Source organism: Dysidea avara, chromosome 7 (genome assembly GCF_963678975.1).
Source record: "Dysidea avara chromosome 7, odDysAvar1.4, whole genome shotgun sequence".
NCBI classification, from domain to species: domain Eukaryota; kingdom Metazoa; phylum Porifera; class Demospongiae; order Dictyoceratida; family Dysideidae; genus Dysidea; species Dysidea avara.
Genome location: NC_089278.1, coordinates 38,956,361 through 38,963,985, shown reverse-complemented (window position 1 = coordinate 38,963,985; position 7,625 = coordinate 38,956,361). Strand labels below are relative to the sequence as shown.

The window sequence follows — 7,625 nt, the reverse complement described above, 5'->3', positions numbered from 1 at the left end:
AGTAAGGTGAATTACAGACTAGTGAGATCTTGGTTAATTAATGACAGTGGTTGGAGATTAAGTGTGGTAGCTTCTTGCTCTTGAATATGTTGCAAAGTGGAAGTACAAATCAAAATGGGATATCAATTTCATTATGAAAAATTTGTATACATAAATAATTTAGCATTACTATTTCATTTGTCCTCCACTTAAACATGCTACAACAGTACTAGTGTCAGTACATTGGCAGTGAGTCTACCTTGAAATCTCAACTCTAGAGTAGATCCAACACAGGACAGCCTGCACTGTAACAAATACATGTGATCCCATTGTAATTTCATGGACCAGCTGGACTGGGAATCACTTGAAAATAGACGAACAAATTTAACCTGTTTTGTTTGAAGTGAAGCATGTGAAATGTTACACTTAAGAAATCCTAGGATTCTTAGGTGGTATGTAATTAATGTGAGTGTTCCATTTCAGGTCTGACTAGATACATTGAAATTACACACACATCCTGGTCCAAATCACGTTTGCCTGGTGGCTATGGGCATGGTTTCACATGCGGCTTATAATAGAGATTTGGCTGATCTTGGAGTTTTGGCATTTAGCCTGATTCAAGGCTAGCAGTCAGACACATCCTTGAATTGTGCAACAGATAAAATCAGCTCACTATTGAATACGGCATTAGTCCACTGCACCAGCTGTTAATATATAAATAACTCCATGCATACACTTCAGTGATGTTTGCAGAATATACCCTCCTTGCGGTCAGCCAAAATATTTGCTCCTTACACACTGCACAAAATTCTTCAAGTTTTAATTCAGCTGGCTCTTTCCTGTTACCAGTATCTTCCTGCTTGCTTTATTTATACACTGACTTATGACTTGAAAGACCGGCCCAGACTGTTTTCTAAAGTCTAAATAAGAAAAACAGCTCACATAAAGTTCCCTTCCGTATGGATGAATATCACTGATGCAGCTCATCCCACAATAATACTTCGTTACTAATGACAACCAACAAAAACCCACAATCGATCCGTTAATTCTTTTTATCTTATGTTTAACCACCCACTGGAGATGCCACTGCTAACTTATAAGGGAAGTTTCAGCAATGGTAAGTTGCAAGCTTCAATTTGAGAAAGCGTTCCGTTCCGTGGTTTAGTCCATCATTCCGTTCCGTTCCGTTCCGTTCCGTTCCGTTCCGTAGAATAGTCCCCACCTTCCCGTAATACTGTTAGGAATTTTCAAGTCACTACCAGCTAACCGCTATCATAGTGCCGCTATGTTACTGAGAATGTTTCATGTGTTTCCACGAAGATTTAGTCTTTAAAGGTACGTAGCTCCATTAGGGATTCTAGCTAGCATGCGTGATGGAATTTCAGTACGGAAGTGAAACCTGCCTTTATTCTTTATTATTAATTACTAGGCAGACAGCACAGCTGGTGTGCCTAGGATGTAAAATCAACAATAGTGAAGTGTATGTTACAATCAATAAGTGTACGTATGCTACAATTACTAGTTGTGAACAAAAAGTTACAGTATGTATGTGTTACATAAAAACACTAGACGCAAGGCACCTTCACTGCACTGCCTTACGTCTTTATGCAGTGCAGCGAAGGTGCCTTCGTATTTATCTCTCGCATTGCGACAGTGAAAAGACTAGACTAAGAGATGAGAGTTAAGCAGCTGAGATTAACTTTCTCTTGCCGTCTTTCTAATGGCGGAGCAATTTTCCCTCACCCACATTGTATCTGGACAAAATTGTATGCCGAGAAGTTGTAACTAATCTGCTAAAGCATGAATTTAACTATAGGACATCCTCTGGCTTACCTGTACAGAACCACAAATTATTCACACTTCAAGCACTGACTGTTCTATTAGAGTTATCGACTGCTTTATTAGAGTGTATCTGAACCTTTGAAGTCAGCATTGATGATTACACTCTATCAGTTTAGACCACTCAAGTTCAAATGAAATACTGTAGCGGACTGGGTGTGCCCGGTTCCTGAACTCTAGTAGGAGTAAGACCTATTATGTACACCAGACCATAAACTGAATTTGAAGTCAGTGAAGCATCATCCTTGATCTCAACAATGAGAGACATCCCATATCCATGAGGCAGTACTGTCACACAGGATCAAACATAGCACAGTTCATACACCCTATACAACTTTGATTCGTGTGCCATACAACTCAAGTTACAAATAACAACACCTTGCCAGGCTATTATTTACATGTCATATGAAACTACATGATGTAAACATTGCAAATCTGACTAGGAGGTTGGTTCTTGCTCTACTCTTGCATGGGCCTGTTGCAGCTTGTCTTGTGTTATACTTCTGACTCCATCTAGTTTGCCAGCAGGTATGTTGGTTCTGCAACTGCTCACTCAGATGCTAACAGCTTACCTAGCATTACAATAAATCATAAATCAAAAATCAAATTAAGACTACTACATAAACACACCACAAATAATTCATTACACCAGAGTAATTTCTCCTGCCAGATATTTTATGTGGGCAGCAGGAAAGACTCCTGATTTCTGTTGCACAAATTTTCCCAAAATACAATAAATTATGTCATCATATTTTTTGCACTAAAGATAAATTTACATATACATAGTGAACCAGTATTGGGGAAGTCAAGAACCTAAGCCCACAGTACTTTCAAAGTTCAGCAAAAAAAAGGCTGTAATCCACATTCAACCATAATAATGTGAACTATACAATGTGTAGAGTTAGCCCTGTCAACACTCCAGCTGTGATCATGGAATATGGAGAACAGTGACCAGGTAATTTACTTGCAGTCCCCAAACAAAATGTCTGGCATGTAAGACTAATACCAAAGGAGATTAGATACCTTTGTGCAATATGCAATTTCATCAGATTGTTTACTGAGGTAGTTGGTAAACGTCATATTAAGTCAATATTAAGTCAAGTCGTATTATTATGTGCATAATTATATTCATGAAGAGGGTAAAACAAGTTCGAAAAACATTTCACCCATTGTTTTCTCATTACCACACCTATGTGTTGGTAATGCAGCACACACACAAAAGGCAAACACAAAAACACACTTTTGTACTACAAAGTCACACACACACACACACAATAAAGCAAAGCTTTTGGTAATAGTATAGCAGCCAGGCACACACACATTAAAGCAAAACTTTCAGCAATAGCATCAACGTAATTCCAAAAACCCAGTTTGAGACCATTGCTAAAGAGCACACACTAGATCATTATCTGTAATATTCTTCCCTCTGGTTCTTAGGTAGTCTTCCAACCTTGAATTTCTTGTAATTTCTCTCCTTTCATCAAAGTTCTGATGCCAAGACTATACATGTGAAATTTTCTGTTGCTCATTTTAAACTCTGCCTACACGAAAGTAACAGGAAGGATTCATAAACTAGATATGGAGTGACATTCTCCAAAGTTAACATTTGTACTGAACCTTGGAAACTCTTCAGAAAGTAGTTCACAAAGCTCAGTAAAACTACACAAACTTGTACAAATATCGCTCTGGAATGCCTTGTAAATAAGCATTCTCCCTCAAACAACGCCCCTATTGTTAGAAAATTTGATCCATTAACACTTCCAAGGTCAAAATAAAAGGGTGGGAAATGTTAACACCGTTTAGGAACGTTGTGTCACTTCAAGAAAACTACACAACGGTAAATAGCGTTGAACTCCACAGTAAACAACAAAATGACAGCGCGCTAAAACACACAAATAAGAAACTTACCCATCCAATGTACTTCATATAGCCATAACTTCAGCTTTAACGCACGAAGAATACGTGCACTGCACGCCTGCTCGAGTACCTGTCACTCAAAGGCTCCACCATCTTTTACTTCACCAGCGAAACAGCGAAACGCGCATTAATTTACGAAAATAATAATTTTGTAGTGCGTTGCCAATCCCTATTATAAGTCTAGTATCTATGATTTGACTAATTGAGTAATGTAGCTAAGTGCTTGTATGTAGTTTGTAATTAGTCTTTGTACTGCGGTTTTCCAAGTTCTTGCAATTCAAAGCGTCATGCGCTAATAATGTGTCAGTATGTGCAGTTCTTTAAATACTCCTGTTATATTCTGTGGCTGTCGAGTTGTATGCGTAGGCAGTGGCGGATCTAGGAATTTATAAAGGGCGTTTCCAGTTTAGAAGGTGGAGATATATTGACATGAGATACGCAAAAGTTTGCACTACATCGTCTGGTTTGGTAAGGTGAGACCAAAAAAAAAAAAAGGTCACAGCCTAGTAATAGTACATAAAATATATTAAATAACTTCCTACACACTACTTTAGTAGCTACTGTGACTGCTCTAATTAGAGTATCTCGATCGAGACTCATGCCGCGATAATTAAAACATTTAATTGTTACGCAATCATTTTTCAAAGGGGGTTTCCGTGGAAACCTTGAAACCCCCCTAAATCCGCCACTGGTAGGTATCCTTGAAGTCCTGTGAGTCAGTAGTTGTTACTGAAAATCTACTGTTGAACAACTGCGCACGTACATGCTCGTATAGCGCATGACGCTCTGCATTGCAAGAACTTGGAAAACCGCTGTACTGCAGATTGCACCAATCTTTAAAAATTGCGTGACGCATGCGTGTGTGCGCACACAAGGTTTAAGAACATTTTGTTTCACGGAACCTCGCACGGAACATGTTGCTGATGTCGGGGACTAAGATTCCTAATGTAAGCAACTTGTTCCGTGAAACAAAACGTTTTTAATTCTTGTGTGCGCAAACACGCATGCGTCACGCAATTTTTAAAGATTCGTGCACTCCCCGCTAAGGCCCCTATTTGGTGATTATTAGTTTCTCATCCACCGCCCGCATCCTTCATACAGAAAATTGCATTGTCTTTGCAACAACCGGCCATGCGCGGTTTGAGCATGCGCGTGTTTTGAATAATAAAACGTGCGCAATACCGGGTATAACAGTCCGCAGGTATCGAAGCCGTTCAATTCAGCGTCAGTTAAATCATTGTACACACTTTTACGGTAAGTATACCAGGAATGGTAGGACCATCACTAGTTAGTAAATACCAAAACCCTGTATTGCACGCATTTTATTATTCAAAACACGCGCATGCTCAAACCGCGCATGGCCGGTAGTTGCAAAGACAATGCAATTTTCTGTAAGCTACTGCGGTTTTCCAAGTTCTTGCAATGCAAAGCGTCATGCGCTAATGATGTGTCAGTATGCGCAGTTCTTTAAATACTCCTGTAATATTCTGTGGCTGTCAAGTTGTATGCGTAGGCATCCTTGAAGTCCTGTTAGTCAGCAGTTGTCACTGAAAATCCACTGTTGAACAACTGCGCACGTACATGCTTATATAGCGCATGACGCTTTGCATTGCAAGAACTTGGAAAACCACAGTACCGCATGGTAAGCCATTATTTACTCTGCGCATGCTCAGAAGAACACGTAATACCAAACTGTTATAATTTTTGTTGATGAACGCTACAATGCGCTATATATCACCAAGAGAACTGTAGCAAATTGCTGCAGTGCCAGTTGCAATCGTGCTCTATCGACTTCCGTCATCAAAGCAGGCTTTCAGTTGACTGTCGAAACTGAAACAGTTGGCGATCACGAAAAGTAGAATCAGCTGGTAAAGGAAATATTTGTAGTAAGAAAGAAAGACAATTTGGACAAAGTCTGCACATCAGTGTGTTAATATTATAAAATAATGGCATAATGGTAATACCCTCCCGCCCGCATCATAATTAGAAAGGCTGAATGAGAAACTAATAATCACCGAATAGGGGCCTAAACTCTCTATTTGCATGCCACGACACACAGACACTTGGGTTGGCCTGGCCGTGCACCAAGCAAGAGTTTAATGACTGTTTGAAAATAATTATTTACAAAACACCACCATAGATACTGGAAACACTACCCAACACATTAATAACTGCCCTGTGATCTGTAGACCTGTGTGATGCTACTGTAACAGCAGGGTCTGCAACAATAAAGTATCGGTTTTACCTAAATTTTGGAGACAGCCGACCCCAAATCTGCCCCCAAGGGAAAAACCCCCACTGAACAAAAACCACATGGGTAAAAAAAAGAACAGCTGGAGGAAAAAACCGTACATGATGCATGCGGCTGTAGCACCACATGTGCATCACTCTCGAACACAAACTGCAATAACAATAACCACAAGCAAGATTAAGCACATGGATGAATACATATATAATAGTCCAGAGTCTAGTCCAACTGAGTAGGCTCATCATCTAGCTAATGTCTGTAAAGGAAAAAATAAATAAAAAATTAACTGAAGTCAACACCACACATCACACCCATTACAAACTAACATCCCCTCAATAAAAATGAAGCAACAGTAGCTTGGTAAACAGCCTAGAATTTCCCTAGCAACCAATCATTCATTTAAATACCCCCAATTATCCTGCCACGCATGCGCAATAACGTACCGCAGAGAGCGTATTTTCTGTCTAATATTGCATAACCGACAGAAAATACCACTCCCCACTAAATTCTATTGCATGCCATGACACACACAGACACTTGGGTTGGCCTGGCCGTGCACCAAGCACCAGCACTTACTATGTATATAGACACACTCTAGAGGTACAAAGAGTGGGACTCAGTATATATAAGGCTCAGGTGCCTAATCTTTGTGTAACTTCTAAGAGAGAAGCAACTAAGTCTTTAACATAGCCATCCTTGGCGCTATCTGAGGACCAATGACCATGCCTCTTGAATAATCTGTCTGGTATTCTAGCTTGAGCTGCAGCAGTAGCACCTCCTGACCTAAGGCTGAAAAATCTGACTTAGAGAACCCAAGAGATTCCAACCTGTCCAACAACAGCTCTCATATACGAGTGTGTGACAATTGGCCAGATGGATGCAGCTGCTCACCCCCTTTTTCCAGCGGACGGAACAATATTCCAGAGGAGTTTGACAAACCACCCATGTCCATATATCACTTAAGCATTGCAACTGGGCAAGTAACTTTAGCACTGCAAGCCACATACACCCGGACATAGACGCACTCTATATACCAACGGATTGCTGGAAGGTGACGGCAACCCTACCATTTGATGAATCCAGGCAATAGCATGTGTAGCTTCCTTCACAGCTGCTCGGGACTGCTTAGAATCTCCCAAGTGTTGAAGATACAATGCCAGGTGAACTGGCTTTACTGCAAACATGTTGATATTGCTAAGGGACTGGGCCCATTTCCTCCAGCGGTTGAAAGCATACATGTACTTCTTAGTTGTAGAAGGAACCTTACTGTTGAGAACTGTAGTAAACAAGCTCTTGGCCAAGCACTTAAGATGGGGATCTTCCATGCACAATAACTCTTGCAATACTATCTGGCCTTGTACCACTGCAAAATACACATGATTTTAGTGCAATAAATATTCAAAAAGCCCATCACAATAACAGGCAGACAACTGTTTAGCATGGAAGCATCTCAGCACACTGACCTACAGTGGCTGACACAATACACACCAATAGAAGCAACTCAGCACACTGACTGACAGTGGCTGGCTCAATACACAACATAGACCAATGCTTACCACAGAAGCATCTCAGCACACTGACTGACAGTGGCTGGCTCAACACACAACATAGACCAATGCTTGCCACAGAAGCATCTCAGCAC

At 40.4% G+C, this 7,625-nt stretch overlaps 1 long non-coding RNA gene across 1 annotated transcript; it reads right to left on the bottom strand.

Moving 5' to 3' along the window:
• Window positions 1-2,134: 2,134 nt before the first annotated feature.
• Window positions 2,135-3,931, bottom strand: LOC136262059 (uncharacterized). The gene is made up of 2 exons (XR_010704089.1): window positions 3,727-3,931; window positions 2,135-2,390 (listed from the first exon to the last, which is right to left on the bottom strand). It is a non-coding gene; the product is annotated as an uncharacterized lncRNA (long non-coding RNA).
• Between the last annotated feature and the right edge of the window lie 3,694 nt (window positions 3,932-7,625).